The 26,905-nt window shown below is 50.2% G+C and overlaps 46 non-coding genes across 46 annotated transcripts; all 46 read left to right on the top strand.

Annotated features, from left to right (window-relative positions):
• The first annotated feature begins 681 nt into the window (after positions 1-681).
• Positions 682-753, top strand: Trnat-cgu (transfer RNA threonine (anticodon CGU)). Its single transcript has one exon. It is a non-coding gene; the product is annotated as a tRNA-Thr (tRNA).
• Positions 754-1,086: 333 nt separating this feature from the next.
• Trnan-guu (transfer RNA asparagine (anticodon GUU)) lies at positions 1,087-1,160 on the top strand. Its single transcript has one exon. It is a non-coding gene; the product is annotated as a tRNA-Asn (tRNA).
• A 688-nt stretch (positions 1,161-1,848) lies between these two features.
• Trnat-cgu (transfer RNA threonine (anticodon CGU)) lies at positions 1,849-1,920 on the top strand. The gene has a single exon. It is a non-coding gene; the product is annotated as a tRNA-Thr (tRNA).
• A 333-nt stretch (positions 1,921-2,253) lies between these two features.
• Positions 2,254-2,327, top strand: Trnan-guu (transfer RNA asparagine (anticodon GUU)). The gene has a single exon. It is a non-coding gene; the product is annotated as a tRNA-Asn (tRNA).
• Positions 2,328-3,015: 688 nt separating this feature from the next.
• Trnat-cgu (transfer RNA threonine (anticodon CGU)) lies at positions 3,016-3,087 on the top strand. Its single transcript has one exon. It is a non-coding gene; the product is annotated as a tRNA-Thr (tRNA).
• Positions 3,088-3,420: 333 nt separating this feature from the next.
• Positions 3,421-3,494, top strand: Trnan-guu (transfer RNA asparagine (anticodon GUU)). The gene has a single exon. It is a non-coding gene; the product is annotated as a tRNA-Asn (tRNA).
• A 688-nt stretch (positions 3,495-4,182) lies between these two features.
• Trnat-cgu (transfer RNA threonine (anticodon CGU)) lies at positions 4,183-4,254 on the top strand. The gene has a single exon. It is a non-coding gene; the product is annotated as a tRNA-Thr (tRNA).
• A 333-nt stretch (positions 4,255-4,587) lies between these two features.
• Positions 4,588-4,661, top strand: Trnan-guu (transfer RNA asparagine (anticodon GUU)). Its single transcript has one exon. It is a non-coding gene; the product is annotated as a tRNA-Asn (tRNA).
• A 688-nt stretch (positions 4,662-5,349) lies between these two features.
• Trnat-cgu (transfer RNA threonine (anticodon CGU)) lies at positions 5,350-5,421 on the top strand. The gene has a single exon. It is a non-coding gene; the product is annotated as a tRNA-Thr (tRNA).
• Positions 5,422-5,754: 333 nt separating this feature from the next.
• Positions 5,755-5,828, top strand: Trnan-guu (transfer RNA asparagine (anticodon GUU)). Its single transcript has one exon. It is a non-coding gene; the product is annotated as a tRNA-Asn (tRNA).
• Positions 5,829-6,516: 688 nt separating this feature from the next.
• On the top strand, positions 6,517-6,588 carry Trnat-cgu (transfer RNA threonine (anticodon CGU)). Its single transcript has one exon. It is a non-coding gene; the product is annotated as a tRNA-Thr (tRNA).
• A 333-nt stretch (positions 6,589-6,921) lies between these two features.
• On the top strand, positions 6,922-6,995 carry Trnan-guu (transfer RNA asparagine (anticodon GUU)). Its single transcript has one exon. It is a non-coding gene; the product is annotated as a tRNA-Asn (tRNA).
• Positions 6,996-7,683: 688 nt separating this feature from the next.
• Positions 7,684-7,755, top strand: Trnat-cgu (transfer RNA threonine (anticodon CGU)). Its single transcript has one exon. It is a non-coding gene; the product is annotated as a tRNA-Thr (tRNA).
• Positions 7,756-8,088: 333 nt separating this feature from the next.
• Positions 8,089-8,162, top strand: Trnan-guu (transfer RNA asparagine (anticodon GUU)). The gene has a single exon. It is a non-coding gene; the product is annotated as a tRNA-Asn (tRNA).
• Positions 8,163-8,850: 688 nt separating this feature from the next.
• Trnat-cgu (transfer RNA threonine (anticodon CGU)) lies at positions 8,851-8,922 on the top strand. Its single transcript has one exon. It is a non-coding gene; the product is annotated as a tRNA-Thr (tRNA).
• A 333-nt stretch (positions 8,923-9,255) lies between these two features.
• On the top strand, positions 9,256-9,329 carry Trnan-guu (transfer RNA asparagine (anticodon GUU)). The gene has a single exon. It is a non-coding gene; the product is annotated as a tRNA-Asn (tRNA).
• Positions 9,330-10,017: 688 nt separating this feature from the next.
• Positions 10,018-10,089, top strand: Trnat-cgu (transfer RNA threonine (anticodon CGU)). Its single transcript has one exon. It is a non-coding gene; the product is annotated as a tRNA-Thr (tRNA).
• Positions 10,090-10,422: 333 nt separating this feature from the next.
• Trnan-guu (transfer RNA asparagine (anticodon GUU)) lies at positions 10,423-10,496 on the top strand. The gene has a single exon. It is a non-coding gene; the product is annotated as a tRNA-Asn (tRNA).
• A 688-nt stretch (positions 10,497-11,184) lies between these two features.
• On the top strand, positions 11,185-11,256 carry Trnat-cgu (transfer RNA threonine (anticodon CGU)). The gene has a single exon. It is a non-coding gene; the product is annotated as a tRNA-Thr (tRNA).
• Positions 11,257-11,589: 333 nt separating this feature from the next.
• Positions 11,590-11,663, top strand: Trnan-guu (transfer RNA asparagine (anticodon GUU)). The gene has a single exon. It is a non-coding gene; the product is annotated as a tRNA-Asn (tRNA).
• A 688-nt stretch (positions 11,664-12,351) lies between these two features.
• Positions 12,352-12,423, top strand: Trnat-cgu (transfer RNA threonine (anticodon CGU)). Its single transcript has one exon. It is a non-coding gene; the product is annotated as a tRNA-Thr (tRNA).
• Positions 12,424-12,756: 333 nt separating this feature from the next.
• Positions 12,757-12,830, top strand: Trnan-guu (transfer RNA asparagine (anticodon GUU)). The gene has a single exon. It is a non-coding gene; the product is annotated as a tRNA-Asn (tRNA).
• Positions 12,831-13,518: 688 nt separating this feature from the next.
• Trnat-cgu (transfer RNA threonine (anticodon CGU)) lies at positions 13,519-13,590 on the top strand. The gene has a single exon. It is a non-coding gene; the product is annotated as a tRNA-Thr (tRNA).
• Positions 13,591-13,923: 333 nt separating this feature from the next.
• On the top strand, positions 13,924-13,997 carry Trnan-guu (transfer RNA asparagine (anticodon GUU)). Its single transcript has one exon. It is a non-coding gene; the product is annotated as a tRNA-Asn (tRNA).
• Positions 13,998-14,685: 688 nt separating this feature from the next.
• Positions 14,686-14,757, top strand: Trnat-cgu (transfer RNA threonine (anticodon CGU)). Its single transcript has one exon. It is a non-coding gene; the product is annotated as a tRNA-Thr (tRNA).
• Positions 14,758-15,090: 333 nt separating this feature from the next.
• Positions 15,091-15,164, top strand: Trnan-guu (transfer RNA asparagine (anticodon GUU)). Its single transcript has one exon. It is a non-coding gene; the product is annotated as a tRNA-Asn (tRNA).
• A 688-nt stretch (positions 15,165-15,852) lies between these two features.
• Trnat-cgu (transfer RNA threonine (anticodon CGU)) lies at positions 15,853-15,924 on the top strand. The gene has a single exon. It is a non-coding gene; the product is annotated as a tRNA-Thr (tRNA).
• A 333-nt stretch (positions 15,925-16,257) lies between these two features.
• Positions 16,258-16,331, top strand: Trnan-guu (transfer RNA asparagine (anticodon GUU)). Its single transcript has one exon. It is a non-coding gene; the product is annotated as a tRNA-Asn (tRNA).
• Positions 16,332-17,019: 688 nt separating this feature from the next.
• Positions 17,020-17,091, top strand: Trnat-cgu (transfer RNA threonine (anticodon CGU)). Its single transcript has one exon. It is a non-coding gene; the product is annotated as a tRNA-Thr (tRNA).
• Positions 17,092-17,424: 333 nt separating this feature from the next.
• Trnan-guu (transfer RNA asparagine (anticodon GUU)) lies at positions 17,425-17,498 on the top strand. The gene has a single exon. It is a non-coding gene; the product is annotated as a tRNA-Asn (tRNA).
• Positions 17,499-18,186: 688 nt separating this feature from the next.
• Trnat-cgu (transfer RNA threonine (anticodon CGU)) lies at positions 18,187-18,258 on the top strand. Its single transcript has one exon. It is a non-coding gene; the product is annotated as a tRNA-Thr (tRNA).
• A 333-nt stretch (positions 18,259-18,591) lies between these two features.
• On the top strand, positions 18,592-18,665 carry Trnan-guu (transfer RNA asparagine (anticodon GUU)). The gene has a single exon. It is a non-coding gene; the product is annotated as a tRNA-Asn (tRNA).
• Positions 18,666-19,353: 688 nt separating this feature from the next.
• Positions 19,354-19,425, top strand: Trnat-cgu (transfer RNA threonine (anticodon CGU)). Its single transcript has one exon. It is a non-coding gene; the product is annotated as a tRNA-Thr (tRNA).
• A 333-nt stretch (positions 19,426-19,758) lies between these two features.
• Positions 19,759-19,832, top strand: Trnan-guu (transfer RNA asparagine (anticodon GUU)). The gene has a single exon. It is a non-coding gene; the product is annotated as a tRNA-Asn (tRNA).
• A 688-nt stretch (positions 19,833-20,520) lies between these two features.
• Positions 20,521-20,592, top strand: Trnat-cgu (transfer RNA threonine (anticodon CGU)). Its single transcript has one exon. It is a non-coding gene; the product is annotated as a tRNA-Thr (tRNA).
• Positions 20,593-20,925: 333 nt separating this feature from the next.
• On the top strand, positions 20,926-20,999 carry Trnan-guu (transfer RNA asparagine (anticodon GUU)). Its single transcript has one exon. It is a non-coding gene; the product is annotated as a tRNA-Asn (tRNA).
• A 688-nt stretch (positions 21,000-21,687) lies between these two features.
• Positions 21,688-21,759, top strand: Trnat-cgu (transfer RNA threonine (anticodon CGU)). The gene has a single exon. It is a non-coding gene; the product is annotated as a tRNA-Thr (tRNA).
• Positions 21,760-22,092: 333 nt separating this feature from the next.
• Trnan-guu (transfer RNA asparagine (anticodon GUU)) lies at positions 22,093-22,166 on the top strand. Its single transcript has one exon. It is a non-coding gene; the product is annotated as a tRNA-Asn (tRNA).
• Positions 22,167-22,854: 688 nt separating this feature from the next.
• Positions 22,855-22,926, top strand: Trnat-cgu (transfer RNA threonine (anticodon CGU)). Its single transcript has one exon. It is a non-coding gene; the product is annotated as a tRNA-Thr (tRNA).
• Positions 22,927-23,259: 333 nt separating this feature from the next.
• Positions 23,260-23,333, top strand: Trnan-guu (transfer RNA asparagine (anticodon GUU)). The gene has a single exon. It is a non-coding gene; the product is annotated as a tRNA-Asn (tRNA).
• A 688-nt stretch (positions 23,334-24,021) lies between these two features.
• Trnat-cgu (transfer RNA threonine (anticodon CGU)) lies at positions 24,022-24,093 on the top strand. Its single transcript has one exon. It is a non-coding gene; the product is annotated as a tRNA-Thr (tRNA).
• Positions 24,094-24,426: 333 nt separating this feature from the next.
• Positions 24,427-24,500, top strand: Trnan-guu (transfer RNA asparagine (anticodon GUU)). Its single transcript has one exon. It is a non-coding gene; the product is annotated as a tRNA-Asn (tRNA).
• A 688-nt stretch (positions 24,501-25,188) lies between these two features.
• Trnat-cgu (transfer RNA threonine (anticodon CGU)) lies at positions 25,189-25,260 on the top strand. The gene has a single exon. It is a non-coding gene; the product is annotated as a tRNA-Thr (tRNA).
• A 333-nt stretch (positions 25,261-25,593) lies between these two features.
• Positions 25,594-25,667, top strand: Trnan-guu (transfer RNA asparagine (anticodon GUU)). The gene has a single exon. It is a non-coding gene; the product is annotated as a tRNA-Asn (tRNA).
• A 688-nt stretch (positions 25,668-26,355) lies between these two features.
• Positions 26,356-26,427, top strand: Trnat-cgu (transfer RNA threonine (anticodon CGU)). The gene has a single exon. It is a non-coding gene; the product is annotated as a tRNA-Thr (tRNA).
• Positions 26,428-26,760: 333 nt separating this feature from the next.
• Positions 26,761-26,834, top strand: Trnan-guu (transfer RNA asparagine (anticodon GUU)). Its single transcript has one exon. It is a non-coding gene; the product is annotated as a tRNA-Asn (tRNA).
• Positions 26,835-26,905: the final 71 nt, after the last annotated feature.

Below are 26,905 nucleotides of genomic sequence, written 5' to 3'. Positions count from 1 at the left end.
TTTAACCGGCACCGAGGTGAGGACATACGTCAACTTTGTTAGAGATACACAGCTAGCGTGACAATTTGGCTGTGTTTGAGTGATGCCACAGAGCCTTATACACATTCAGCCAAGTGACACTGTAGGTAAAAACATGGCCCTACACAGACGTTCTACTCTTTTCCTATTTATTCGTCATGTGTGCACTGCAGTAGAGCGACGCCCACTACAAAAGACGTATTCTTTACATTCAATTTCAGCGTATACGTCGCGACTGCCATATGACAGGGCCTGTCTCTCGATGTCGATTTGTATTTGGTGTCTCTTAAGTGTCGATCTGCAGTGGGCCGCTGTTGGCCGAGAGACGTGCAGTCGCCTTACATGAAGCCCCATGGGCAACGCCAGTGCCACTGTGGACAACAGCATACTGTAGCCAGAGAGAGGAGCCGAAAGGCGCATTTCGCAGTCGAGCCACGCTATCCCACAAGCTGTGCACTAGGACAGGATTGTGCAGACCGCAAACTTCTGGTGGCCCGACGCTCGTCGTCGATCGTAAGGGCGAAACAGTCAAGAGATTTGGAAAACGGCAATGTGGACACCCCCTGCAGCAGCTGTGTGCCAAATCCGATATCTGGTCGAGGGCTGCAAGATTCAGTATGATGAAGTGACAATTCGGGGATAGCTCACAAACGCTAAGCTGCCGCCTTCTTAGCTCAGTGGTAGAGCACTGGTCTCGTAAACCAGGGGTCGTGAGTTCGAACCTCACAGAAGGCATTCATTTTTTTAACCTTCCTGCAAGGAGCGGAGCTATCTCGAGCAGCATCTAACACATGGCAGTACACTGAATGAAAGGGATGTTCTACAGCCTATGAAAAGTATTCTACTGGCCTCAGAGGTTTTCTGAATGCATAGGCACAACAGTGGTTTGTATGCATTTTGTAGTATAATGTCATGCTTGGCGATGTCATTCGTGTACGAGCCTCGCTACAGTGTGCATGCACGTTATCCATGTGAAGAGGCGCAAGCAGATGCTACCATTCTGCGAGATTCCTGCAGAAGGTATACGAATTGCGTTGATATACAGAGCACAAGTGAGCCAAATTCAAGGCCTCCGTGGCGCAATCGGCTAGCGCGTTCGGCTGTTAACCGAAAGGTTGGTGGTTCGAGCCCACCCGGGGGCGAAATCGTTTTAACCGGCACCGAGGTGAGGACATACGTCAACTTTGTTAGAGATACACAGCTAGCGTGACAATTTGCCTGTGTTTGAGTGATGCCACAGAGCCTTATACACATTCAGCCAAGTGACACTGTAGGTAAAAACATGGCCCTACACAGACGTTCTACTCTTTTCCTATTTATTCGTCATGTGTGCACTGCAGTAGAGCGACGCCCACTACAAAAGACGTATTCTTTACATTCAATTTCAGCGTATACGTCGCGACTGCCATATGACAGGGCCTGTCTCTCGATGTCGATTTGTATTTGGTGTCTCTTAAGTGTCGATCTGCAGTGGGCCGCTGTTGGCCGAGAGACGTGCAGTCGCCTTACATGAAGCCCCATGGGCAACGCCAGTGCCACTGTGGACAACAGCATACTGTAGCCAGAGAGAGGAGCCGAAAGGCGCATTTCGCAGTCGAGCCACGCTATCCCACAAGCTGTGCACTAGGACAGGATTGTGCAGACCGCAAACTTCTGGTGGCCCGACGCTCGTCGTCGATCGTAAGGGCGAAACAGTCAAGAGATTTGGAAAACGGCAATGTGGACACCCCCTGCAGCAGCTGTGTGCCAAATCCGATATCTGGTCGAGGGCTGCAAGATTCAGTATGATGAAGTGACAATTCGGGGATAGCTCACAAACGCTAAGCTGCCGCCTTGTTAGCTCAGTGGTAGAGCACTGGTCTCGTAAACCAGGGGTCGTGAGTTCGAACCTCACAGAAGGCATTCATTTTTTTAACCTTCCTGCAAGGAGCGGAGCTATCTCGAGCAGCATCTAACACATGGCAGTACACTGAATGAAAGGGATGTTCTACAGCCTATGAAAAGTATTCTACTGGCCTCAGAGGTTTTCTGAATGCATAGGCACAACAGTGGTTTGTATGCATTTTGTAGTATAATGTCATGCTTGGCGATGTCATTCGTGTACGAGCCTCGCTACAGTGTGCATGCACGTTATCCATGTGAAGAGGCGCAAGCAGATGCTACCATTCTGCGAGATTCCTGCAGAAGGTATACGAATTGCGTTGATATACAGAGCACAAGTGAGCCAAATTCAAGGCCTCCGTGGCGCAATCGGCTAGCGCGTTCGGCTGTTAACCGAAAGGTTGGTGGTTCGAGCCCACCCGGGGGCGAAATCGTTTTAACCGGCACCGAGGTGAGGACATACGTCAACTTTGTTAGAGATACACAGCTAGCGTGACAATTTGCCTGTGTTTGAGTGATGCCACAGAGCCTTATACACATTCAGCCAAGTGACACTGTAGGTAAAAACATGGCCCTACACAGACGTTCTACTCTTTTCCTATTTATTCGTCATGTGTGCACTGCAGTAGAGCGACGCCCACTACAAAAGACGTATTCTTTACATTCAATTTCAGCGTATACGTCGCGACTGCCATATGACAGGGCCTGTCTCTCGATGTCGATTTGTATTTGGTGTCTCTTAAGTGTCGATCTGCAGTGGGCCGCTGTTGGCCGAGAGACGTGCAGTCGCCTTACATGAAGCCCCATGGGCAACGCCAGTGCCACTGTGGACAACAGCATACTGTAGCCAGAGAGAGGAGCCGAAAGGCGCATTTCGCAGTCGAGCCACGCTATCCCACAAGCTGTGCACTAGGACAGGATTGTGCAGACCGCAAACTTCTGGTGGCCCGACGCTCGTCGTCGATCGTAAGGGCGAAACAGTCAAGAGATTTGGAAAACGGCAATGTGGACACCCCCTGCAGCAGCTGTGTGCCAAATCCGATATCTGGTCGAGGGCTGCAAGATTCAGTATGATGAAGTGACAATTCGGGGATAGCTCACAAACGCTAAGCTGCCGCCTTCTTAGCTCAGTGGTAGAGCACTGGTCTCGTAAACCAGGGGTCGTGAGTTCGAACCTCACAGAAGGCATTCATTTTTTTAACCTTCCTGCAAGGAGCGGAGCTATCTCGAGCAGCATCTAACACATGGCAGTACACTGAATGAAAGGGATGTTCTACAGCCTATGAAAAGTATTCTACTGGCCTCAGAGGTTTTCTGAATGCATAGGCACAACAGTGGTTTGTATGCATTTTGTAGTATAATGTCATGCTTGGCGATGTCATTCGTGTACGAGCCTCGCTACAGTGTGCATGCACGTTATCCATGTGAAGAGGCGCAAGCAGATGCTACCATTCTGCGAGATTCCTGCAGAAGGTATACGAATTGCGTTGATATACAGAGCACAAGTGAGCCAAATTCAAGGCCTCCGTGGCGCAATCGGCTAGCGCGTTCGGCTGTTAACCGAAAGGTTGGTGGTTCGAGCCCACCCGGGGGCGAAATCGTTTTAACCGGCACCGAGGTGAGGACATACGTCAACTTTGTTAGAGATACACAGCTAGCGTGACAATTTGGCTGTGTTTGAGTGATGCCACAGAGCCTTATACACATTCAGCCAAGTGACACTGTAGGTAAAAACATGGCCCTACACAGACGTTCTACTCTTTTCCTATTTATTCGTCATGTGTGCACTGCAGTAGAGCGACGCCCACTACAAAAGACGTATTCTTTACATTCAATTTCAGCGTATACGTCGCGACTGCCATATGACAGGGCCTGTCTCTCGATGTCGATTTGTATTTGGTGTCTCTTAAGTGTCGATCTGCAGTGGGCCGCTGTTGGCCGAGAGACGTGCAGTCGCCTTACATGAAGCCCCATGGGCAACGCCAGTGCCACTGTGGACAACAGCATACTGTAGCCAGAGAGAGGAGCCGAAAGGCGCATTTCGCAGTCGAGCCACGCTATCCCACAAGCTGTGCACTAGGACAGGATTGTGCAGACCGCAAACTTCTGGTGGCCCGACGCTCGTCGTCGATCGTAAGGGCGAAACAGTCAAGAGATTTGGAAAACGGCAATGTGGACACCCCCTGCAGCAGCTGTGTGCCAAATCCGATATCTGGTCGAGGGCTGCAAGATTCAGTATGATGAAGTGACAATTCGGGGATAGCTCACAAACGCTAAGCTGCCGCCTTCTTAGCTCAGTGGTAGAGCACTGGTCTCGTAAACCAGGGGTCGTGAGTTCGAACCTCACAGAAGGCATTCATTTTTTTAACCTTCCTGCAAGGAGCGGAGCTATCTCGAGCAGCATCTAACACATGGCAGTACACTGAATGAAAGGGATGTTCTACAGCCTATGAAAAGTATTCTACTGGCCTCAGAGGTTTTCTGAATGCATAGGCACAACAGTGGTTTGTATGCATTTTGTAGTATAATGTCATGCTTGGCGATGTCATTCGTGTACGAGCCTCGCTACAGTGTGCATGCACGTTATCCATGTGAAGAGGCGCAAGCAGATGCTACCATTCTGCGAGATTCCTGCAGAAGGTATACCAATTGCGTTGATATACAGAGCACAAGTGAGCCAAATTCAAGGCCTCCGTGGCGCAATCGGCTAGCGCGTTCGGCTGTTAACCGAAAGGTTGGTGGTTCGAGCCCACCCGGGGGCGAAATCGTTTTAACCGGCACCGAGGTGAGGACATACGTCAACTTTGTTAGAGATACACAGCTAGCGTGACAATTTGCCTGTGTTTGAGTGATGCCACAGAGCCTTATACACATTCAGCCAAGTGACACTGTAGGTAAAAACATGGCCCTACACAGACGTTCTACTCTTTTCCTATTTATTCGTCATGTGTGCACTGCAGTAGAGCGACGCCCACTACAAAAGACGTATTCTTTACATTCAATTTCAGCGTATACGTCGCGACTGCCATATGACAGGGCCTGTCTCTCGATGTCGATTTGTATTTGGTGTCTCTTAAGTGTCGATCTGCAGTGGGCCGCTGTTGGCCGAGAGACGTGCAGTCGCCTTACATGAAGCCCCATGGGCAACGCCAGTGCCACTGTGGACAACAGCATACTGTAGCCAGAGAGAGGAGCCGAAAGGCGCATTTCGCAGTCGAGCCACGCTATCCCACAAGCTGTGCACTAGGACAGGATTGTGCAGACCGCAAACTTCTGGTGGCCCGACGCTCGTCGTCGATCGTAAGGGCGAAACAGTCAAGAGATTTGGAAAACGGCAATGTGGACACCCCCTGCAGCAGCTGTGTGCCAAATCCGATATCTGGTCGAGGGCTGCAAGATTCAGTATGATGAAGTGACAATTCGGGGATAGCTCACAAACGCTAAGCTGCCGCCTTCTTAGCTCAGTGGTAGAGCACTGGTCTCGTAAACCAGGGGTCGTGAGTTCGAACCTCACAGAAGGCATTCATTTTTTTAACCTTCCTGCAAGGAGCGGAGCTATCTCGAGCAGCATCTAACACATGGCAGTACACTGAATGAAAGGGATGTTCTACAGCCTATGAAAAGTATTCTACTGGCCTCAGAGGTTTTCTGAATGCATAGGCACAACAGTGGTTTGTATGCATTTTGTAGTATAATGTCATGCTTGGCGATGTCATTCGTGTACGAGCCTCGCTACAGTGTGCATGCACGTTATCCATGTGAAGAGGCGCAAGCAGATGCTACCATTCTGCGAGATTCCTGCAGAAGGTATACGAATTGCGTTGATATACAGAGCACAAGTGAGCCAAATTCAAGGCCTCCGTGGCGCAATCGGCTAGCGCGTTCGGCTGTTAACCGAAAGGTTGGTGGTTCGAGCCCACCCGGGGGCGAAATCGTTTTAACCGGCACCGAGGTGAGGACATACGTCAACTTTGTTAGAGATACACAGCTAGCGTGACAATTTGCCTGTGTTTGAGTGATGCCACAGAGCCTTATACACATTCAGCCAAGTGACACTGTAGGTAAAAACATGGCCCTACACAGACGTTCTACTCTTTTCCTATTTATTCGTCATGTGTGCACTGCAGTAGAGCGACGCCCACTACAAAAGACGTATTCTTTACATTCAATTTCAGCGTATACGTCGCGACTGCCATATGACAGGGCCTGTCTCTCGATGTCGATTTGTATTTGGTGTCTCTTAAGTGTCGATCTGCAGTGGGCCGCTGTTGGCCGAGAGACGTGCAGTCGCCTTACATGAAGCCCCATGGGCAACGCCAGTGCCACTGTGGACAACAGCATACTGTAGCCAGAGAGAGGAGCCGAAAGGCGCATTTCGCAGTCGAGCCACGCTATCCCACAAGCTGTGCACTAGGACAGGATTGTGCAGACCGCAAACTTCTGGTGGCCCGACGCTCGTCGTCGATCGTAAGGGCGAAACAGTCAAGAGATTTGGAAAACGGCAATGTGGACACCCCCTGCAGCAGCTGTGTGCCAAATCCGATATCTGGTCGAGGGCTGCAAGATTCAGTATGATGAAGTGACAATTCGGGGATAGCTCACAAACGCTAAGCTGCCGCCTTCTTAGCTCAGTGGTAGAGCACTGGTCTCGTAAACCAGGGGTCGTGAGTTCGAACCTCACAGAAGGCATTCATTTTTTTAACCTTCCTGCAAGGAGCGGAGCTATCTCGAGCAGCATCTAACACATGGCAGTACACTGAATGAAAGGGATGTTCTACAGCCTATGAAAAGTATTCTACTGGCCTCAGAGGTTTTCTGAATGCATAGGCACAACAGTGGTTTGTATGCATTTTGTAGTATAATGTCATGCTTGGCGATGTCATTCGTGTACGAGCCTCGCTACAGTGTGCATGCACGTTATCCATGTGAAGAGGCGCAAGCAGATGCTACCATTCTGCGAGATTCCTGCAGAAGGTATACGAATTGCGTTGATATACAGAGCACAAGTGAGCCAAATTCAAGGCCTCCGTGGCGCAATCGGCTAGCGCGTTCGGCTGTTAACCGAAAGGTTGGTGGTTCGAGCCCACCCGGGGGCGAAATCGTTTTAACCGGCACCGAGGTGAGGACATACGTCAACTTTGTTAGAGATACACAGCTAGCGTGACAATTTGCCTGTGTTTGAGTGATGCCACAGAGCCTTATACACATTCAGCCAAGTGACACTGTAGGTAAAAACATGGCCCTACACAGACGTTCTACTCTTTTCCTATTTATTCGTCATGTGTGCACTGCAGTAGAGCGACGCCCACTACAAAAGACGTATTCTTTACATTCAATTTCAGCGTATACGTCGCGACTGCCATATGACAGGGCCTGTCTCTCGATGTCGATTTGTATTTGGTGTCTCTTAAGTGTCGATCTGCAGTGGGCCGCTGTTGGCCGAGAGACGTGCAGTCGCCTTACATGAAGCCCCATGGGCAACGCCAGTGCCACTGTGGACAACAGCATACTGTAGCCAGAGAGAGGAGCCGAAAGGCGCATTTCGCAGTCGAGCCACGCTATCCCACAAGCTGTGCACTAGGACAGGATTGTGCAGACCGCAAACTTCTGGTGGCCCGACGCTCGTCGTCGATCGTAAGGGCGAAACAGTCAAGAGATTTGGAAAACGGCAATGTGGACACCCCCTGCAGCAGCTGTGTGCCAAATCCGATATCTGGTCGAGGGCTGCAAGATTCAGTATGATGAAGTGACAATTCGGGGATAGCTCACAAACGCTAAGCTGCCGCCTTCTTAGCTCAGTGGTAGAGCACTGGTCTCGTAAACCAGGGGTCGTGAGTTCGAACCTCACAGAAGGCATTCATTTTTTTAACCTTCCTGCAAGGAGCGGAGCTATCTCGAGCAGCATCTAACACATGGCAGTACACTGAATGAAAGGGATGTTCTACAGCCTATGAAAAGTATTCTACTGGCCTCAGAGGTTTTCTGAATGCATAGGCACAACAGTGGTTTGTATGCATTTTGTAGTATAATGTCATGCTTGGCGATGTCATTCGTGTACGAGCCTCGCTACAGTGTGCATGCACGTTATCCATGTGAAGAGGCGCAAGCAGATGCTACCATTCTGCGAGATTCCTGCAGAAGGTATACGAATTGCGTTGATATACAGAGCACAAGTGAGCCAAATTCAAGGCCTCCGTGGCGCAATCGGCTAGCGCGTTCGGCTGTTAACCGAAAGGTTGGTGGTTCGAGCCCACCCGGGGGCGAAATCGTTTTAACCGGCACCGAGGTGAGGACATACGTCAACTTTGTTAGAGATACACAGCTAGCGTGACAATTTGCCTGTGTTTGAGTGATGCCACAGAGCCTTATACACATTCAGCCAAGTGACACTGTAGGTAAAAACATGGCCCTACACAGACGTTCTACTCTTTTCCTATTTATTCGTCATGTGTGCACTGCAGTAGAGCGACGCCCACTACAAAAGACGTATTCTTTACATTCAATTTCAGCGTATACGTCGCGACTGCCATATGACAGGGCCTGTCTCTCGATGTCGATTTGTATTTGGTGTATCTTAAGTGTCGATCTGCAGTGGGCCGCTGTTGGCCGAGAGACGTGCAGTCGCCTTACATGAAGCCCCATGGGCAACGCCAGTGCCACTGTGGACAACAGCATACTGTAGCCAGAGAGAGGAGCCGAAAGGCGCATTTCGCAGTCGAGCCACGCTATCCCACAAGCTGTGCACTAGGACAGGATTGTGCAGACCGCAAACTTCTGGTGGCCCGACGCTCGTCGTCGATCGTAAGGGCGAAACAGTCAAGAGATTTGGAAAACGGCAATGTGGACACCCCCTGCAGCAGCTGTGTGCCAAATCCGATATCTGGTCGAGGGCTGCAAGATTCAGTATGATGAAGTGACAATTCGGGGATAGCTCACAAACGCTAAGCTGCCGCCTTCTTAGCTCAGTGGTAGAGCACTGGTCTCGTAAACCAGGGGTCGTGAGTTCGAACCTCACAGAAGGCATTCATTTTTTTAACCTTCCTGCAAGGAGCGGAGCTATCTCGAGCAGCATCTAACACATGGCAGTACACTGAATGAAAGGGATGTTCTACAGCCTATGAAAAGTATTCTACTGGCCTCAGAGGTTTTCTGAATGCATAGGCACAACAGTGGTTTGTATGCATTTTGTAGTATAATGTCATGCTTGGCGATGTCATTCGTGTACGAGCCTCGCTACAGTGTGCATGCACGTTATCCATGTGAAGAGGCGCAAGCAGATGCTACCATTCTGCGAGATTCCTGCAGAAGGTATACGAATTGCGTTGATATACAGAGCACAAGTGAGCCAAATTCAAGGCCTCCGTGGCGCAATCGGCTAGCGCGTTCGGCTGTTAACCGAAAGGTTGGTGGTTCGAGCCCACCCGGGGGCGAAATCGTTTTAACCGGCACCGAGGTGAGGACATACGTCAACTTTGTTAGAGATACACAGCTAGCGTGACAATTTGCCTGTGTTTGAGTGATGCCACAGAGCCTTATACACATTCAGCCAAGTGACACTGTAGGTAAAAACATGGCCCTACACAGACGTTCTACTCTTTTCCTATTTATTCGTCATGTGTGCACTGCAGTAGAGCGACGCCCACTACAAAAGACGTATTCTTTACATTCAATTTCAGCGTATACGTCGCGACTGCCATATGACAGGGCCTGTCTCTCGATGTCGATTTGTATTTGGTGTCTCTTAAGTGTCGATCTGCAGTGGGCCGCTGTTGGCCGAGAGACGTGCAGTCGCCTTACATGAAGCCCCATGGGCAACGCCAGTGCCACTGTGGACAACAGCATACTGTAGCCAGAGAGAGGAGCCGAAAGGCGCATTTCGCAGTCGAGCCACGCTATCCCACAAGCTGTGCACTAGGACAGGATTGTGCAGACCGCAAACTTCTGGTGGCCCGACGCTCGTCGTCGATCGTAAGGGCGAAACAGTCAAGAGATTTGGAAAACGGCAATGTGGACACCCCCTGCAGCAGCTGTGTGCCAAATCCGATATCTGGTCGAGGGCTGCAAGATTCAGTATGATGAAGTGACAATTCGGGGATAGCTCACAAATGCTAAGCTGCCGCCTTCTTAGCTCAGTGGTAGAGCACTGGTCTCGTAAACCAGGGGTCGTGAGTTCGAACCTCACAGAAGGCATTCATTTTTTTAACCTTCCTGCAAGGAGCGGAGCTATCTCGAGCAGCATCTAACACATGGCAGTACACTGAATGAAAGGGATGTTCTACAGCCTATGAAAAGTATTCTACTGGCCTCAGAGGTTTTCTGAATGCATAGGCACAACAGTGGTTTGTATGCATTTTGTAGTATAATGTCATGCTTGGCGATGTCATTCGTGTACGAGCCTCGCTACAGTGTGCATGCACGTTATCCATGTGAAGAGGCGCAAGCAGATGCTACCATTCTGCGAGATTCCTGCAGAAGGTATACGAATTGCGTTGATATACAGAGCACAAGTGAGCCAAATTCAAGGCCTCCGTGGCGCAATCGGCTAGCGCGTTCGGCTGTTAACCGAAAGGTTGGTGGTTCGAGCCCACCCGGGGGCGAAATCGTTTTAACCGGCACCGAGGTGAGGACATACGTCAACTTTGTTAGAGATACACAGCTAGCGTGACAATTTGGCTGTGTTTGAGTGATGCCACAGAGCCTTATACACATTCAGCCAAGTGACACTGTAGGTAAAAACATGGCCCTACACAGACGTTCTACTCTTTTCCTATTTATTCGTCATGTGTGCACTGCAGTAGAGCGACGCCCACTACAAAAGACGTATTCTTTACATTCAATTTCAGCGTATACGTCGCGACTGCCATATGACAGGGCCTGTCTCTCGATGTCGATTTGTATTTGGTGTCTCTTAAGTGTCGATCTGCAGTGGGCCGCTGTTGGCCGAGAGACGTGCAGTCGCCTTACATGAAGCCCCATGGGCAACGCCAGTGCCACTGTGGACAACAGCATACTGTAGCCAGAGAGAGGAGCCGAAAGGCGCATTTCGCAGTCGAGCCACGCTATCCCACAAGCTGTGCACTAGGACAGGATTGTGCAGACCGCAAACTTCTGGTGGCCCGACGCTCGTCGTCGATCGTAAGGGCGAAACAGTCAAGAGATTTGGAAAACGGCAATGTGGACACCCCCTGCAGCAGCTGTGTGCCAAATCCGATATCTGGTCGAGGGCTGCAAGATTCAGTATGATGAAGTGACAATTCGGGGATAGCTCACAAACGCTAAGCTGCCGCCTTCTTAGCTCAGTGGTAGAGCACTGGTCTCGTAAACCAGGGGTCGTGAGTTCGAACCTCACAGAAGGCATTCATTTTTTTAACCTTCCTGCAAGGAGTGGAGCTATCTCGAGCAGCATCTAACACATGGCAGTACACTGAATGAAAGGGATGTTCTACAGCCTATGAAAAGTATTCTACTGGCCTCAGAGGTTTTCTGAATGCATAGGCACAACAGTGGTTTGTATGCATTTTGTAGTATAATGTCATGCTTGGCGATGTCATTCGTGTACGAGCCTCGCTACAGTGTGCATGCACGTTATCCATGTGAAGAGGCGCAAGCAGATGCTACCATTCTGCGAGATTCCTGCAGAAGGTATACGAATTGCGTTGATATACAGAGCAAAAGTGAGCCAAATTCAAGGCCTCCGTGGCGCAATCGGCTAGCGCGTTCGGCTGTTAACCGAAAGGTTGGTGGTTCGAGCCCACCCGGGGGCGAAATCGTTTTAACCGGCACCGAGGTGAGGACATACGTCAACTTTGTTAGAGATACACAGCTAGCGTGACAATTTGCCTGTGTTTGAGTGATGCCACAGAGCCTTATACACATTCAGCCAAGTGACACTGTAGGTAAAAACATGGCCCTACACAGACGTTCTACTCTTTTCCTATTTATTCGTCATGTGTGCACTGCAGTAGAGCGACGCCCACTACAAAAGACGTATTCTTTACATTCAATTTCAGCGTATACGTCGCGACTGCCATATGACAGGGCCTGTCTCTCGATGTCGATTTGTATTTGGTGTCTCTTAAGTGTCGATCTGCAGTGGGCCGCTGTTGGCCGAGAGACGTGCAGTCGCCTTACATGAAGCCCCATGGGCAACGCCAGTGCCACTGTGGACAACAGCATACTGTAGCCAGAGAGAGGAGCCGAAAGGCGCATTTCGCAGTCGAGCCACGCTATCCCACAAGCTGTGCACTAGGACAGGATTGTGCAGACCGCAAACTTCTGGTGGCCCGACGCTCGTCGTCGATCGTAAGGGCGAAACAGTCAAGAGATTTGGAAAACGGCAATGTGGACACCCCCTGCAGCAGCTGTGTGCCAAATCCGATATCTGGTCGAGGGCTGCAAGATTCAGTATGATGAAGTGACAATTCGGGGATAGCTCACAAATGCTAAGCTGCCGCCTTCTTAGCTCAGTGGTAGAGCACTGGTCTCGTAAACCAGGGGTCGTGAGTTCGAACCTCACAGAAGGCATTCATTTTTTTAACCTTCCTGCAAGGAGCGGAGCTATCTCGAGCAGCATCTAACACATGGCAGTACACTGAATGAAAGGGATGTTCTACAGCCTATGAAAAGTATTCTACTGGCCTCAGAGGTTTTCTGAATGCATAGGCACAACAGTGGTTTGTATGCATTTTGTAGTATAATGTCATGCTTGGCGATGTCATTCGTGTACGAGCCTCGCTACAGTGTGCATGCACGTTATCCATGTGAAGAGGCGCAAGCAGATGCTACCATTCTGCGAGATTCCTGCAGAAGGTATACGAATTGCGTTGATATACAGAGCACAAGTGAGCCAAATTCAAGGCCTCCGTGGCGCAATCGGCTAGCGCGTTCGGCTGTTAACCGAAAGGTTGGTGGTTCGAGCCCACCCGGGGGCGAAATCGTTTTAACCGGCACCGAGGTGAGGACATACGTCAACTTTGTTAGAGATACACAGCTAGCGTGACAATTTGCCTGTGTTTGAGTGATGCCACAGAGCCTTATACACATTCAGCCAAGTGACACTGTAGGTAAAAACATGGCCCTACACAGACGTTCTACTCTTTTCCTATTTATTCGTCATGTGTGCACTGCAGTAGAGCGACGCCCACTACAAAAGACGTATTCTTTACATTCAATTTCAGCGTATACGTCGCGACTGCCATATGACAGGGCCTGTCTCTCGATGTCGATTTGTATTTGGTGTCTCTTAAGTGTCGATCTGCAGTGGGCCGCTGTTGGCCGAGAGACGTGCAGTCGCCTTACATGAAGCCCCATGGGCAACGCCAGTGCCACTGTGGACAACAGCATACTGTAGCCAGAGAGAGGAGCCGAAAGGCGCATTTCGCAGTCGAGCCACGCTATCCCACAAGCTGTGCACTAGGACAGGATTGTGCAGACCGCAAACTTCTGGTGGCCCGACGCTCGTCGTCGATCGTAAGGGCGAAACAGTCAAGAGATTTGGAAAACGGCAATGTGGACACCCCCTGCAGCAGCTGTGTGCCAAATCCGATATCTGGTCGAGGGCTGCAAGATTCAGTATGATGAAGTGACAATTCGGGGATAGCTCACAAACGCTAAGCTGCCGCCTTCTTAGCTCAGTGGTAGAGCACTGGTCTCGTAAACCAGGGGTCGTGAGTTCGAACCTCACAGAAGGCATTCATTTTTTTAACCTTCCTGCAAGGAGCGGAGCTATCTCGAGCAGCATCTAACACATGGCAGTACACTGAATGAAAGGGATGTTCTACAGCCTATGAAAAGTATTCTACTGGCCTCAGAGGTTTTCTGAATGCATAGGCACAACAGTGGTTTGTATGCATTTTGTAGTATAATGTCATGCTTGGCGATGTCATTCGTGTACGAGCCTCGCTACAGTGTGCATGCACGTTATCCATGTGAAGAGGCGCAAGCAGATGCTACCATTCTGCGAGATTCCTGCAGAAGGTATACCAATTGCGTTGATATACAGAGCACAAGTGAGCCAAATTCAAGGCCTCCGTGGCGCAATCGGCTAGCGCGTTCGGCTGTTAACCGAAAGGTTGGTGGTTCGAGCCCACCCGGGGGCGAAATCGTTTTAACCGGCACCGAGGTGAGGACATACGTCAACTTTGTTAGAGATACACAGCTAGCGTGACAATTTGCCTGTGTTTGAGTGATGCCACAGAGCCTTATACACATTCAGCCAAGTGACACTGTAGGTAAAAACATGGCCCTACACAGACGTTCTACTCTTTTCCTATTTATTCGTCATGTGTGCACTGCAGTAGAGCGACGCCCACTACAAAAGACGTATTCTTTACATTCAATTTCAGCGTATACGTCGCGACTGCCATATGACAGGGCCTGTCTCTCGATGTCGATTTGTATTTGGTGTCTCTTAAGTGTCGATCTGCAGTGGGCCGCTGTTGGCCGAGAGACGTGCAGTCGCCTTACATGAAGCCCCATGGGCAACGCCAGTGCCACTGTGGACAACAGCATACTGTAGCCAGAGAGAGGAGCCGAAAGGCGCATTTCGCAGTCGAGCCATGCTATCCCACAAGCTGTGCACTAGGACAGGATTGTGCAGACCGCGAACTTCTGGTGGCCCGACGCTCGTCGTCGATCGTAAGGGCGAAACAGTCAAGAGATTTGGAAAACGGCAATGTGGACACCCCCTGCAGCAGCTGTGTGCCAAATCCGATATCTGGTCGAGGGCTGCAAGATTCAGTATGATGAAGTGACAATTCGGGGATAGCTCACAAACGCTAAGCTGCCGCCTTCTTAGCTCAGTGGTAGAGCACTGGTCTCGTAAACCAGGGGTCGTGAGTTCGAACCTCACAGAAGGCATTCATTTTTTTAACCTTCCTGCAAGGAGCGGAGCTATCTCGAGCAGCATCTAACACATGGCAGTACACTGAATGAAAGGGATGTTCTACAGCCTATGAAAAGTATTCTACTGGCCTCAGAGGTTTTCTGAATGCATAGGCACAACAGTGGTTTGTATGCATTTTGTAGTATAATGTCATGCTTGGCGATGTCATTCGTGTACGAGCCTCGCTACAGTGTGCATGCACGTTATCCATGTGAAGAGGCGCAAGCAGATGCTACCATTCTGCGAGATTCCTGCAGAAGGTATACGAATTGCGTTGATATACAGAGCACAAGTGAGCCAAATTCAAGGCCTCCGTGGCGCAATCGGCTAGCGCGTTCGGCTGTTAACCGAAAGGTTGGTGGTTCGAGCCCACCCGGGGGCGAAATCGTTTTAACCGGCACCGAGGTGAGGACATACGTCAACTTTGTTAGAGATACACAGCTAGCGTGACAATTTGGCTGTGTTTGAGTGATGCCACAGAGCCTTATACACATTCAGCCAAGTGACACTGTAGGTAAAAACATGGCCCTACACAGACGTTCTACTCTTTTCCTATTTATTCGTCATGTGTGCACTGCAGTAGAGCGACGCCCACTACAAAAGACGTATTCTTTACATTCAATTTCAGCGTATACGTCGCGACTGCCATATGACAGGGCCTGTCTCTCGATGTCGATTTGTATTTGGTGTCTCTTAAGTGTCGATCTGCAGTGGGCCGCTGTTGGCCGAGAGACGTGCAGTCGCCTTACATGAAGCCCCATGGGCAACGCCAGTGCCACTGTGGACAACAGCATACTGTAGCCAGAGAGAGGAGCCGAAAGGCGCATTTCGCAGTCGAGCCACGCTATCCCACAAGCTGTGCACTAGGACAGGATTGTGCAGACCGCAAACTTCTGGTGGCCCGACGCTCGTCGTCGATCGTAAGGGCGAAACAGTCAAGAGATTTGGAAAACGGCAATGTGGACACCCCCTGCAGCAGCTGTGTGCCAAATCCGATATCTGGTCGAGGGCTGCAAGATTCAGTATGATGAAGTGACAATTCGGGGATAGCTCACAAACGCTAAGCTGCCGCCTTCTTAGCTCAGTGGTAGAGCACTGGTCTCGTAAACCAGGGGTCGTGAGTTCGAACCTCACAGAAGGCATTCATTTTTTTAACCTTCCTGCAAGGAGCGGAGCTATCTCGAGCAGCATCTAACACATGGCAGTACACTGAATGAAAGGGATGTTCTACAGCCTATGAAAAGTATTCTACTGGCCTCAGAGGTTTTCTGAATGCATAGGCACAACAGTGGTTTGTATGCATTTTGTAGTATAATGTCATGCTTGGCGATGTCATTCGTGTACGAGCCTCGCTACAGTGTGCATGCACGTTATCCATGTGAAGAGGCGCAAGCAGATGCTACCATTCTGCGAGATTCCTGCAGAAGGTATACGAATTGCGTTGATATACAGAGCACAAGTGAGCCAAATTCAAGGCCTCCGTGGCGCAATCGGCTAGCGCGTTCGGCTGTTAACCGAAAGGTTGGTGGTTCGAGCCCACCCGGGGGCGAAATCGTTTTAACCGGCACCGAGGTGAGGACATACGTCAACTTTGTTAGAGATACACAGCTAGCGTGACAATTTGCCTGTGTTTGAGTGATGCCACAGAGCCTTATACACATTCAGCCAAGTGACACTGTAGGTAAAAACATGGCCCTACACAGACGTTCTACTCTTTTCCTATTTATTCGTCATGTGTGCACTGCAGTAGAGCGACGCCCACTACAAAAGACGTATTCTTTACATTCAATTTCAGCGTATACGTCGCGACTGCCATATGACAGGGCCTGTCTCTCGATGTCGATTTGTATTTGGTGTCTCTTAAGTGTCGATCTGCAGTGGGCCGCTGTTGGCCGAGAGACGTGCAGTCGCCTTACATGAAGCCCCATGGGCAACGCCAGTGCCACTGTGGACAACAGCATACTGTAGCCAGAGAGAGGAGCCGAAAGGCGCATTTCGCAGTCGAGCCACGCTATCCCACAAGCTGTGCACTAGGACAGGATTGTGCAGACCGCAAACTTCTGGTGGCCCGACGCTCGTCGTCGATCGTAAGGGCGAAACAGTCAAGAGATTTGGAAAACGGCAATGTGGACACCCCCTGCAGCAGCTGTGTGCCAAATCCGATATCTGGTCGAGGGCTGCAAGATTCAGTATGATGAAGTGACAATTCGGGGATAGCTCACAAACGCTAAGCTGCCGCCTTGTTAGCTCAGTGGTAGAGCACTGGTCTCGTAAACCAGGGGTCGTGAGTTCGAACCTCACAGAAGGCATTCATTTTTTTAACCTTCCTGCAAGGAGCGGAGCTATCTCGAGCAGCATCTAACACATGGCAGTACACTGAATGAAAGGGATGTTCTACAGCCTATGAAAAGTATTCTACTGGCCTCAGAGGTTTTCTGAATGCATAGGCACAACAGTGGTTTGTATGCATTTTGTAGTATAATGTCATGCTTGGCGATGTCATTCGTGTACGAGCCTCGCTACAGTGTGCATGCACGTTATCCATGTGAAGAGGCGCAAGCAGATGCTACCATTCTGCGAGATTCCTGCAGAAGGTATACGAATTGCGTTGATATACAGAGCACAAGTGAGCCAAATTCAAGGCCTCCGTGGCGCAATCGGCTAGCGCGTTCGGCTGTTAACCGAAAGGTTGGTGGTTCGAGCCCACCCGGGGGCGAAATCGTTTTAACCGGCACCGAGGTGAGGACATACGTCAACTTTGTTAGAGATACACAGCTAGCGTGACAATTTGGCTGTGTTTGAGTGATGCCACAGAGCCTTATACACATTCAGCCAAGTGACACTGTAGGTAAAAACATGGCCCTACACAGACGTTCTACTCTTTTCCTATTTATTCGTCATGTGTGCACTGCAGTAGAGCGACGCCCACTACAAAAGACGTATTCTTTACATTCAATTTCAGCGTATACGTCGCGACTGCCATATGACAGGGCCTGTCTCTCGATGTCGATTTGTATTTGGTGTCTCTTAAGTGTCGATCTGCAGTGGGCCGCTGTTGGCCGAGAGACGTGCAGTCGCCTTACATGAAGCCCCATGGGCAACGCCAGTGCCACTGTGGACAACAGCATACTGTAGCCAGAGAGAGGAGCCGAAAGGCGCATTTCGCAGTCGAGCCACGCTATCCCACAAGCTGTGCACTAGGACAGGATTGTGCAGACCGCAAACTTCTGGTGGCCCGACGCTCGTCGTCGATCGTAAGGGCGAAACAGTCAAGAGATTTGGAAAACGGCAATGTGGACACCCCCTGCAGCAGCTGTGTGCCAAATCCGATATCTGGTCGAGGGCTGCAAGATTCAGTATGATGAAGTGACAATTCGGGGATAGCTCACAAACGCTAAGCTGCCGCCTTCTTAGCTCAGTGGTAGAGCACTGGTCTCGTAAACCAGGGGTCGTGAGTTCGAACCTCACAGAAGGCATTCATTTTTTTAACCTTCCTGCAAGGAGCGGAGCTATCTCGAGCAGCATCTAACACATGGCAGTACACTGAATGAAAGGGATGTTCTACAGCCTATGAAAAGTATTCTACTGGCCTCAGAGGTTTTCTGAATGCATAGGCACAACAGTGGTTTGTATGCATTTTGTAGTATAATGTCATGCTTGGCGATGTCATTCGTGTACGAGCCTCGCTACAGTGTGCATGCACGTTATCCATGTGAAGAGGCGCAAGCAGATGCTACCATTCTGCGAGATTCCTGCAGAAGGTATACGAATTGCGTTGATATACAGAGCACAAGTGAGCCAAATTCAAGGCCTCCGTGGCGCAATCGGCTAGCGCGTTCGGCTGTTAACCGAAAGGTTGGTGGTTCGAGCCCACCCGGGGGCGAAATCGTTTTAACCGGCACCGAGGTGAGGACATACGTCAACTTTGTTAGAGATACACAGCTAGCGTGACAATTTGGCTGTGTTTGAGTGATGCCACAGAGCCTTATACACATTCAGCCAAGTGACACTGTAGGTAAAAACATGGCCCTACACAGACGTTCTACTCTTTTCCTATTTATTCGTCATGTGTGCACTGCAGTAGAGCGACGCCCACTACAAAAGACGTATTCTTTACATTCAATTTCAGCGTATACGTCGCGACTGCCATATGACAGGGCCTGTCTCTCGATGTCGATTTGTATTTGGTGTCTCTTAAGTGTCGATCTGCAGTGGGCCGCTGTTGGCCGAGAGACGTGCAGTCGCCTTACATGAAGCCCCATGGGCAACGCCAGTGCCACTGTGGACAACAGCATACTGTAGCCAGAGAGAGGAGCCGAAAGGCGCATTTCGCAGTCGAGCCACGCTATCCCACAAGCTGTGCACTAGGACAGGATTGTGCAGACCGCAAACTTCTGGTGGCCCGACGCTCGTCGTCGATCGTAAGGGCGAAACAGTCAAGAGATTTGGAAAACGGCAATGTGGACACCCCCTGCAGCAGCTGTGTGCCAAATCCGATATCTGGTCGAGGGCTGCAAGATTCAGTATGATGAAGTGACAATTCGGGGATAGCTCACAAACGCTAAGCTGCCGCCTTCTTAGCTCAGTGGTAGAGCACTGGTCTCGTAAACCAGGGGTCGTGAGTTCGAACCTCACAGAAGGCATTCATTTTTTTAACCTTCCTGCAAGGAGCGGAGCTATCTCGAGCAGCATCTAACACATGGCAGTACACTGAATGAAAGGGATGTTCTACAGCCTATGAAAAGTATTCTACTGGCCTCAGAGGTTTTCTGAATGCATAGGCACAACAGTGGTTTGTATGCATTTTGTAGTATAATGTCATGCTTGGCGATGTCATTCGTGTACGAGCCTCGCTACAGTGTGCATGCACGTTATCCATGTGAAGAGGCGCAAGCAGATGCTACCATTCTGCGAGATTCCTGCAGAAGGTATACCAATTGCGTTGATATACAGAGCACAAGTGAGCCAAATTCAAGGCCTCCGTGGCGCAATCGGCTAGCGCGTTCGGCTGTTAACCGAAAGGTTGGTGGTTCGAGCCCACCCGGGGGCGAAATCGTTTTAACCGGCACCGAGGTGAGGACATACGTCAACTTTGTTAGAGATACACAGCTAGCGTGACAATTTGCCTGTGTTTGAGTGATGCCACAGAGCCTTATACACATTCAGCCAAGTGACACTGTAGGTAAAAACATGGCCCTACACAGACGTTCTACTCTTTTCCTATTTATTCGTCATGTGTGCACTGCAGTAGAGCGACGCCCACTACAAAAGACGTATTCTTTACATTCAATTTCAGCGTATACGTCGCGACTGCCATATGACAGGGCCTGTCTCTCGATGTCGATTTGTATTTGGTGTCTCTTAAGTGTCGATCTGCAGTGGGCCGCTGTTGGCCGAGAGACGTGCAGTCGCCTTACATGAAGCCCCATGGGCAACGCCAGTGCCACTGTGGACAACAGCATACTGTAGCCAGAGAGAGGAGCCGAAAGGCGCATTTCGCAGTCGAGCCACGCTATCCCACAAGCTGTGCACTAGGACAGGATTGTGCAGACCGCAAACTTCTGGTGGCCCGACGCTCGTCGTCGATCGTAAGGGCGAAACAGTCAAGAGATTTGGAAAACGGCAATGTGGACACCCCCTGCAGCAGCTGTGTGCCAAATCCGATATCTGGTCGAGGGCTGCAAGATTCAGTATGATGAAGTGACAATTCGGGGATAGCTCACAAACGCTAAGCTGCCGCCTTCTTAGCTCAGTGGTAGAGCACTGGTCTCGTAAACCAGGGGTCGTGAGTTCGAACCTCACAGAAGGCATTCATTTTTTTAACCTTCCTGCAAGGAGCGGAGCTATCTCGAGCAGCATCTAACACATGGCAGTACACTGAATGAAAGGGATGTTCTACAGCCTATGAAAAGTATTCTACTGGCCTCAGAGGTTTTCTGAATGCATAGGCACAACAGTGGTTTGTATGCATTTTGTAGTATAATGTCATGCTTGGCGATGTCATTCGTGTACGAGCCTCGCTACAGTGTGCATGCACGTTATCCATGTGAAGAGGCGCAAGCAGATGCTACCATTCTGCGAGATTCCTGCAGAAGGTATACGAATTGCGTTGATATACAGAGCACAAGTGAGCCAAATTCAAGGCCTCCGTGGCGCAATCGGCTAGCGCGTTCGGCTGTTAACCGAAAGGTTGGTGGTTCGAGCCCACCCGGGGGCGAAATCGTTTTAACCGGCACCGAGGTGAGGACATACGTCAACTTTGTTAGAGATACACAGCTAGCGTGACAATTTGCCTGTGTTTGAGTGATGCCACAGAGCCTTATACACATTCAGCCAAGTGACACTGTAGGTAAAAACATGGCCCTACACAGACGTTCTACTCTTTTCCTATTTATTCGTCATGTGTGCACTGCAGTAGAGCGACGCCCACTACAAAAGACGTATTCTTTACATTCAATTTCAGCGTATACGTCGCGACTGCCATATGACAGGGCCTGTCTCTCGATGTCGATTTGTATTTGGTGTCTCTTAAGTGTCGATCTGCAGTGGGCCGCTGTTGGCCGAGAGACGTGCAGTCGCCTTACATGAAGCCCCATGGGCAACGCCAGTGCCACTGTGGACAACAGCATACTGTAGCCAGAGAGAGGAGCCGAAAGGCGCATTTCGCAGTCGAGCCACGCTATCCCACAAGCTGTGCACTAGGACAGGATTGTGCAGACCGCAAACTTCTGGTGGCCCGACGCTCGTCGTCGATCGTAAGGGCGAAACAGTCAAGAGATTTGGAAAACGGCAATGTGGACACCCCCTGCAGCAGCTGTGTGCCAAATCCGATATCTGGTCGAGGGCTGCAAGATTCAGTATGATGAAGTGACAATTCGGGGATAGCTCACAAACGCTAAGCTGCCGCCTTCTTAGCTCAGTGGTAGAGCACTGGTCTCGTAAACCAGGGGTCGTGAGTTCGAACCTCACAGAAGGCATTCATTTTTTTAACCTTCCTGCAAGGAGCGGAGCTATCTCGAGCAGCATCTAACACATGGCAGTACACTGAATGAAAGGGATGTTCTACAGCCTATGAAAAGTATTCTACTGGCCTCAGAGGTTTTCTGAATGCATAGGCACAACAGTGGTTTGTATGCATTTTGTAGTATAATGTCATGCTTGGCGATGTCATTCGTGTACGAGCCTCGCTACAGTGTGCATGCACGTTATCCATGTGAAGAGGCGCAAGCAGATGCTACCATTCTGCGAGATTCCTGCAGAAGGTATACGAATTGCGTTGATATACAGAGCACAAGTGAGCCAAATTCAAGGCCTCCGTGGCGCAATCGGCTAGCGCGTTCGGCTGTTAACCGAAAGGTTGGTGGTTCGAGCCCACCCGGGGGCGAAATCGTTTTAACCGGCACCGAGGTGAGGACATACGTCAACTTTGTTAGAGATACACAGCTAGCGTGACAATTTGCCTGTGTTTGAGTGATGCCACAGAGCCTTATACACATTCAGCCAAGTGACACTGTAGGTAAAAACATGGCCCTACACAGACGTTCTACTCTTTTCCTATTTATTCGTCATGTGTGCACTGCAGTAGAGCGACGCCCACTACAAAAGACGTATTCTTTACATTCAATTTCAGCGTATACGTCGCGACTGCCATATGACAGGGCCTGTCTCTCGATGTCGATTTGTATTTGGTGTCTCTTAAGTGTCGATCTGCAGTGGGCCGCTGTTGGCCGAGAGACGTGCAGTCGCCTTACATGAAGCCCCATGGGCAACGCCAGTGCCACTGTGGACAACAGCATACTGTAGCCAGAGAGAGGAGCCGAAAGGCGCATTTCGCAGTCGAGCCACGCTATCCCACAAGCTGTGCACTAGGACAGGATTGTGCAGACCGCAAACTTCTGGTGGCCCGACGCTCGTCGTCGATCGTAAGGGCGAAACAGTCAAGAGATTTGGAAAACGGCAATGTGGACACCCCCTGCAGCAGCTGTGTGCCAAATCCGATATCTGGTCGAGGGCTGCAAGATTCAGTATGATGAAGTGACAATTCGGGGATAGCTCACAAACGCTAAGCTGCCGCCTTCTTAGCTCAGTGGTAGAGCACTGGTCTCGTAAACCAGGGGTCGTGAGTTCGAACCTCACAGAAGGCATTCATTTTTTTAACCTTCCTGCAAGGAGCGGAGCTATCTCGAGCAGCATCTAACACATGGCAGTACACTGAATGAAAGGGATGTTCTACAGCCTATGAAAAGTATTCTACTGGCCTCAGAGGTTTTCTGAATGCATAGGCACAACAGTGGTTTGTATGCATTTTGTAGTATAATGTCATGCTTGGCGATGTCATTCGTGTACGAGCCTCGCTACAGTGTGCATGCACGTTATCCATGTGAAGAGGCGCAAGCAGATGCTACCATTCTGCGAGATTCCTGCAGAAGGTATACGAATTGCGTTGATATACAGAGCACAAGTGAGCCAAATTCAAGGCCTCCGTGGCGCAATCGGCTAGCGCGTTCGGCTGTTAACCGAAAGGTTGGTGGTTCGAGCCCACCCGGGGGCGAAATCGTTTTAACCGGCACCGAGGTGAGGACATACGTCAACTTTGTTAGAGATACACAGCTAGCGTGACAATTTGCCTGTGTTTGAGTGATGCCACAGAGCCTTATACACATTCAGCCAAGTGACACTGTAGGTAAAAACATGGCCCTACACAGACGTTCTACTCTTTTCCTATTTATTCGTCATGTGTGCACTGCAGTAGAGCGACGCCCACTACAAAAGACGTATTCTTTACATTCAATTTCAGCGTATACGTCGCGACTGCCATATGACAGGGCCTGTCTCTCGATGTCGATTTGTATTTGGTGTATCTTAAGTGTCGATCTGCAGTGGGCCGCTGTTGGCCGAGAGACGTGCAGTCGCCTTACATGAAGCCCCATGGGCAACGCCAGTGCCACTGTGGACAACAGCATACTGTAGCCAGAGAGAGGAGCCGAAAGGCGCATTTCGCAGTCGAGCCACGCTATCCCACAAGCTGTGCACTAGGACAGGATTGTGCAGACCGCAAACTTCTGGTGGCCCGACGCTCGTCGTCGATCGTAAGGGCGAAACAGTCAAGAGATTTGGAAAACGGCAATGTGGACACCCCCTGCAGCAGCTGTGTGCCAAATCCGATATCTGGTCGAGGGCTGCAAGATTCAGTATGATGAAGTGACAATTCGGGGATAGCTCACAAACGCTAAGCTGCCGCCTTCTTAGCTCAGTGGTAGAGCACTGGTCTCGTAAACCAGGGGTCGTGAGTTCGAACCTCACAGAAGGCATTCATTTTTTTAACCTTCCTGCAAGGAGCGGAGCTATCTCGAGCAGCATCTAACACATGGCAGTACACTGAATGAAAGGGATGTTCTACAGCCTATGAAAAGTATTCTACTGGCCTCAGAGGTTTTCTGAATGCATAGGCACAACAGTGGTTTGTATGCATTTTGTAGTATAATGTCATGCTTGGCGATGTCATTCGTGTACGAGCCTCGCTACAGTGTGCATGCACGTTATCCATGTGAAGAGGCGCAAGCAGATGCTACCATTCTGCGAGATTCCTGCAGAAGGTATACGAATTGCGTTGATATACAGAGCACAAGTGAGCCAAATTCAAGGCCTCCGTGGCGCAATCGGCTAGCGCGTTCGGCTGTTAACCGAAAGGTTGGTGGTTCGAGCCCACCCGGGGGCGAAATCGTTTTAACCGGCACCGAGGTGAGGACATACGTCAACTTTGTTAGAGATACACAGCTAGCGTGACAATTTGGCTGTGTTTGAGTGATGCCACAGAGCCTTATACACATTCAGCCAAGTGACACTGTAGGTAAAAACATGGCCCTACACAGACGTTCTACTCTTTTCCTATTTATTCGTCATGTGTGCACTGCAGTAGAGCGACGCCCACTACAAAAGACGTATTCTTTACATTCAATTTCAGCGTATACGTCGCGACTGCCATATGACAGGGCCTGTCTCTCGATGTCGATTTGTATTTGGTGTCTCTTAAGTGTCGATCTGCAGTGGGCCGCTGTTGGCCGAGAGACGTGCAGTCGCCTTACATGAAGCCCCATGGGCAACGCCAGTGCCACTGTGGACAACAGCATACTGTAGCCAGAGAGAGGAGCCGAAAGGCGCATTTCGCAGTCGAGCCACGCTATCCCACAAGCTGTGCACTAGGACAGGATTGTGCAGACCGCAAACTTCTGGTGGCCCGACGCTCGTCGTCGATCGTAAGGGCGAAACAGTCAAGAGATTTGGAAAACGGCAATGTGGACACCCCCTGCAGCAGCTGTGTGCCAAATCCGATATCTGGTCGAGGGCTGCAAGATTCAGTATGATGAAGTGACAATTCGGGGATAGCTCACAAACGCTAAGCTGCCGCCTTCTTAGCTCAGTGGTAGAGCACTGGTCTCGTAAACCAGGGGTCGTGAGTTCGAACCTCACAGAAGGCATTCATTTTTTTAACCTTCCTGCAAGGAGCGGAGCTATCTCGAGCAGCATCTAACACATGGCAGTACACTGAATGAAAGGGATGTTCTACAGCCTATGAAAAGTATTCTACTGGCCTCAGAGGTTTTCTGAATGCATAGGCACAACAGTGGTTTGTATGCATTTTGTAGTATAATGTCATGCTTGGCGATGTCATTCGTGTACGAGCCTCGCTACAGTGTGCATGCACGTTATCCATGTGAAGAGGCGCAAGCAGATGCTACCATTCTGCGAGATTCCTGCAGAAGGTATACGAATTGCGTTGATATACAGAGCACAAGTGAGCCAAATTCAAGGCCTCCGTGGCGCAATCGGCTAGCGCGTTCGGCTGTTAACCGAAAGGTTGGTGGTTCGAGCCCACCCGGGGGCGAAATCGTTTTAACCGGCACCGAGGTGAGGACATACGTCAACTTTGTTAGAGATACACAGCTAGCGTGACAATTTGCCTGTGTTTGAGTGATGCCACAGAGCCTTATACACATTCAGCCAAGTGACACTGTAGGTAAAAACATGGCCCTACACAGACGTTCTACTCTTTTCCTATTTATTCGTCATGTGTGCACTGCAGTAGAGCGACGCCCACTACAAAAGACGTATTCTTTACATTCAATTTCAGCGTATACGTCGCGACTGCCATATGACAGGGCCTGTCTCTCGATGTCGATTTGTATTTGGTGTCTCTTAAGTGTCGATCTGCAGTGGGCCGCTGTTGGCCGAGAGACGTGCAGTCGCCTTACATGAAGCCCCATGGGCAACGACAGTGCCACTGTGGACAACAGCATACTGTAGCCAGAGAGAGGAGCCGAAAGGCGCATTTCGCAGTCGAGCCATGCTATCCCACAAGCTGTGCACTAGGACAGGATTGTGCAGACCGCAAACTTCTGGTGGCCCGACGCTCGTCGTCGATCGTAAGGGCGAAACAGTCAAGAGATTTGGAAAACGGCAATGTGGACACCCCCTGCAGCAGCTGTGTGCCAAATCCGATATCTGGTCGAGGGCTGCAAGATTCAGTATGATGAAGTGACAATTCGGGGATAGCTCACAAACGCTAAGCTGCCGCCTTCTTAGCTCAGTGGTAGAGCACTGGTCTCGTAAACCAGGGGTCGTGAGTTCGAACCTCACAGAAGGCATTCATTTTTTTAACCTTCCTGCAAGGAGCGGAGCTATCTCGAGCAGCATCTAACACATGGCAGTACACTGAATGAAAGGGATGTTCTACAGCCTATGAAAAGTATTCTACTGGCCTCAGAGGTTTTCTGAATGCATAGGCACAACAGTGGTTTGTATGCATTTTGTAGTATAATGTCATGCTTGGCGATGTCATTCGTGTACGAGCCTCGCTACAGTGTGCATGCACGTTATCCATGTGAAGAGGCGCAAGCAGATGCTACCATTCTGCGAGATTCCTGCAGAAGGTATACGAATTGCGTTGATATACAGAGCACAAGTGAGCCAAATTCAAGGCCTCCGTGGCGCAATCGGCTAGCGCGTTCGGCTGTTAACCGAAAGGTTGGTGGTTCGAGCCCACCCGGGGGCGAAATCGTTTTAACCGGCACCGAGGTGAGGACATACGTCAACTTTGTTAGAGATACACAGCTAGCGTGACAA

This window comes from Schistocerca nitens, chromosome 6 (assembly GCF_023898315.1).
Source record: "Schistocerca nitens isolate TAMUIC-IGC-003100 chromosome 6, iqSchNite1.1, whole genome shotgun sequence".
Classification (NCBI taxonomy): domain Eukaryota; kingdom Metazoa; phylum Arthropoda; class Insecta; order Orthoptera; family Acrididae; genus Schistocerca; species Schistocerca nitens.
The sequence above is the reverse complement of the archived record's forward strand: the minus strand, read 5'-3'. Positions and strand labels throughout refer to the sequence as shown.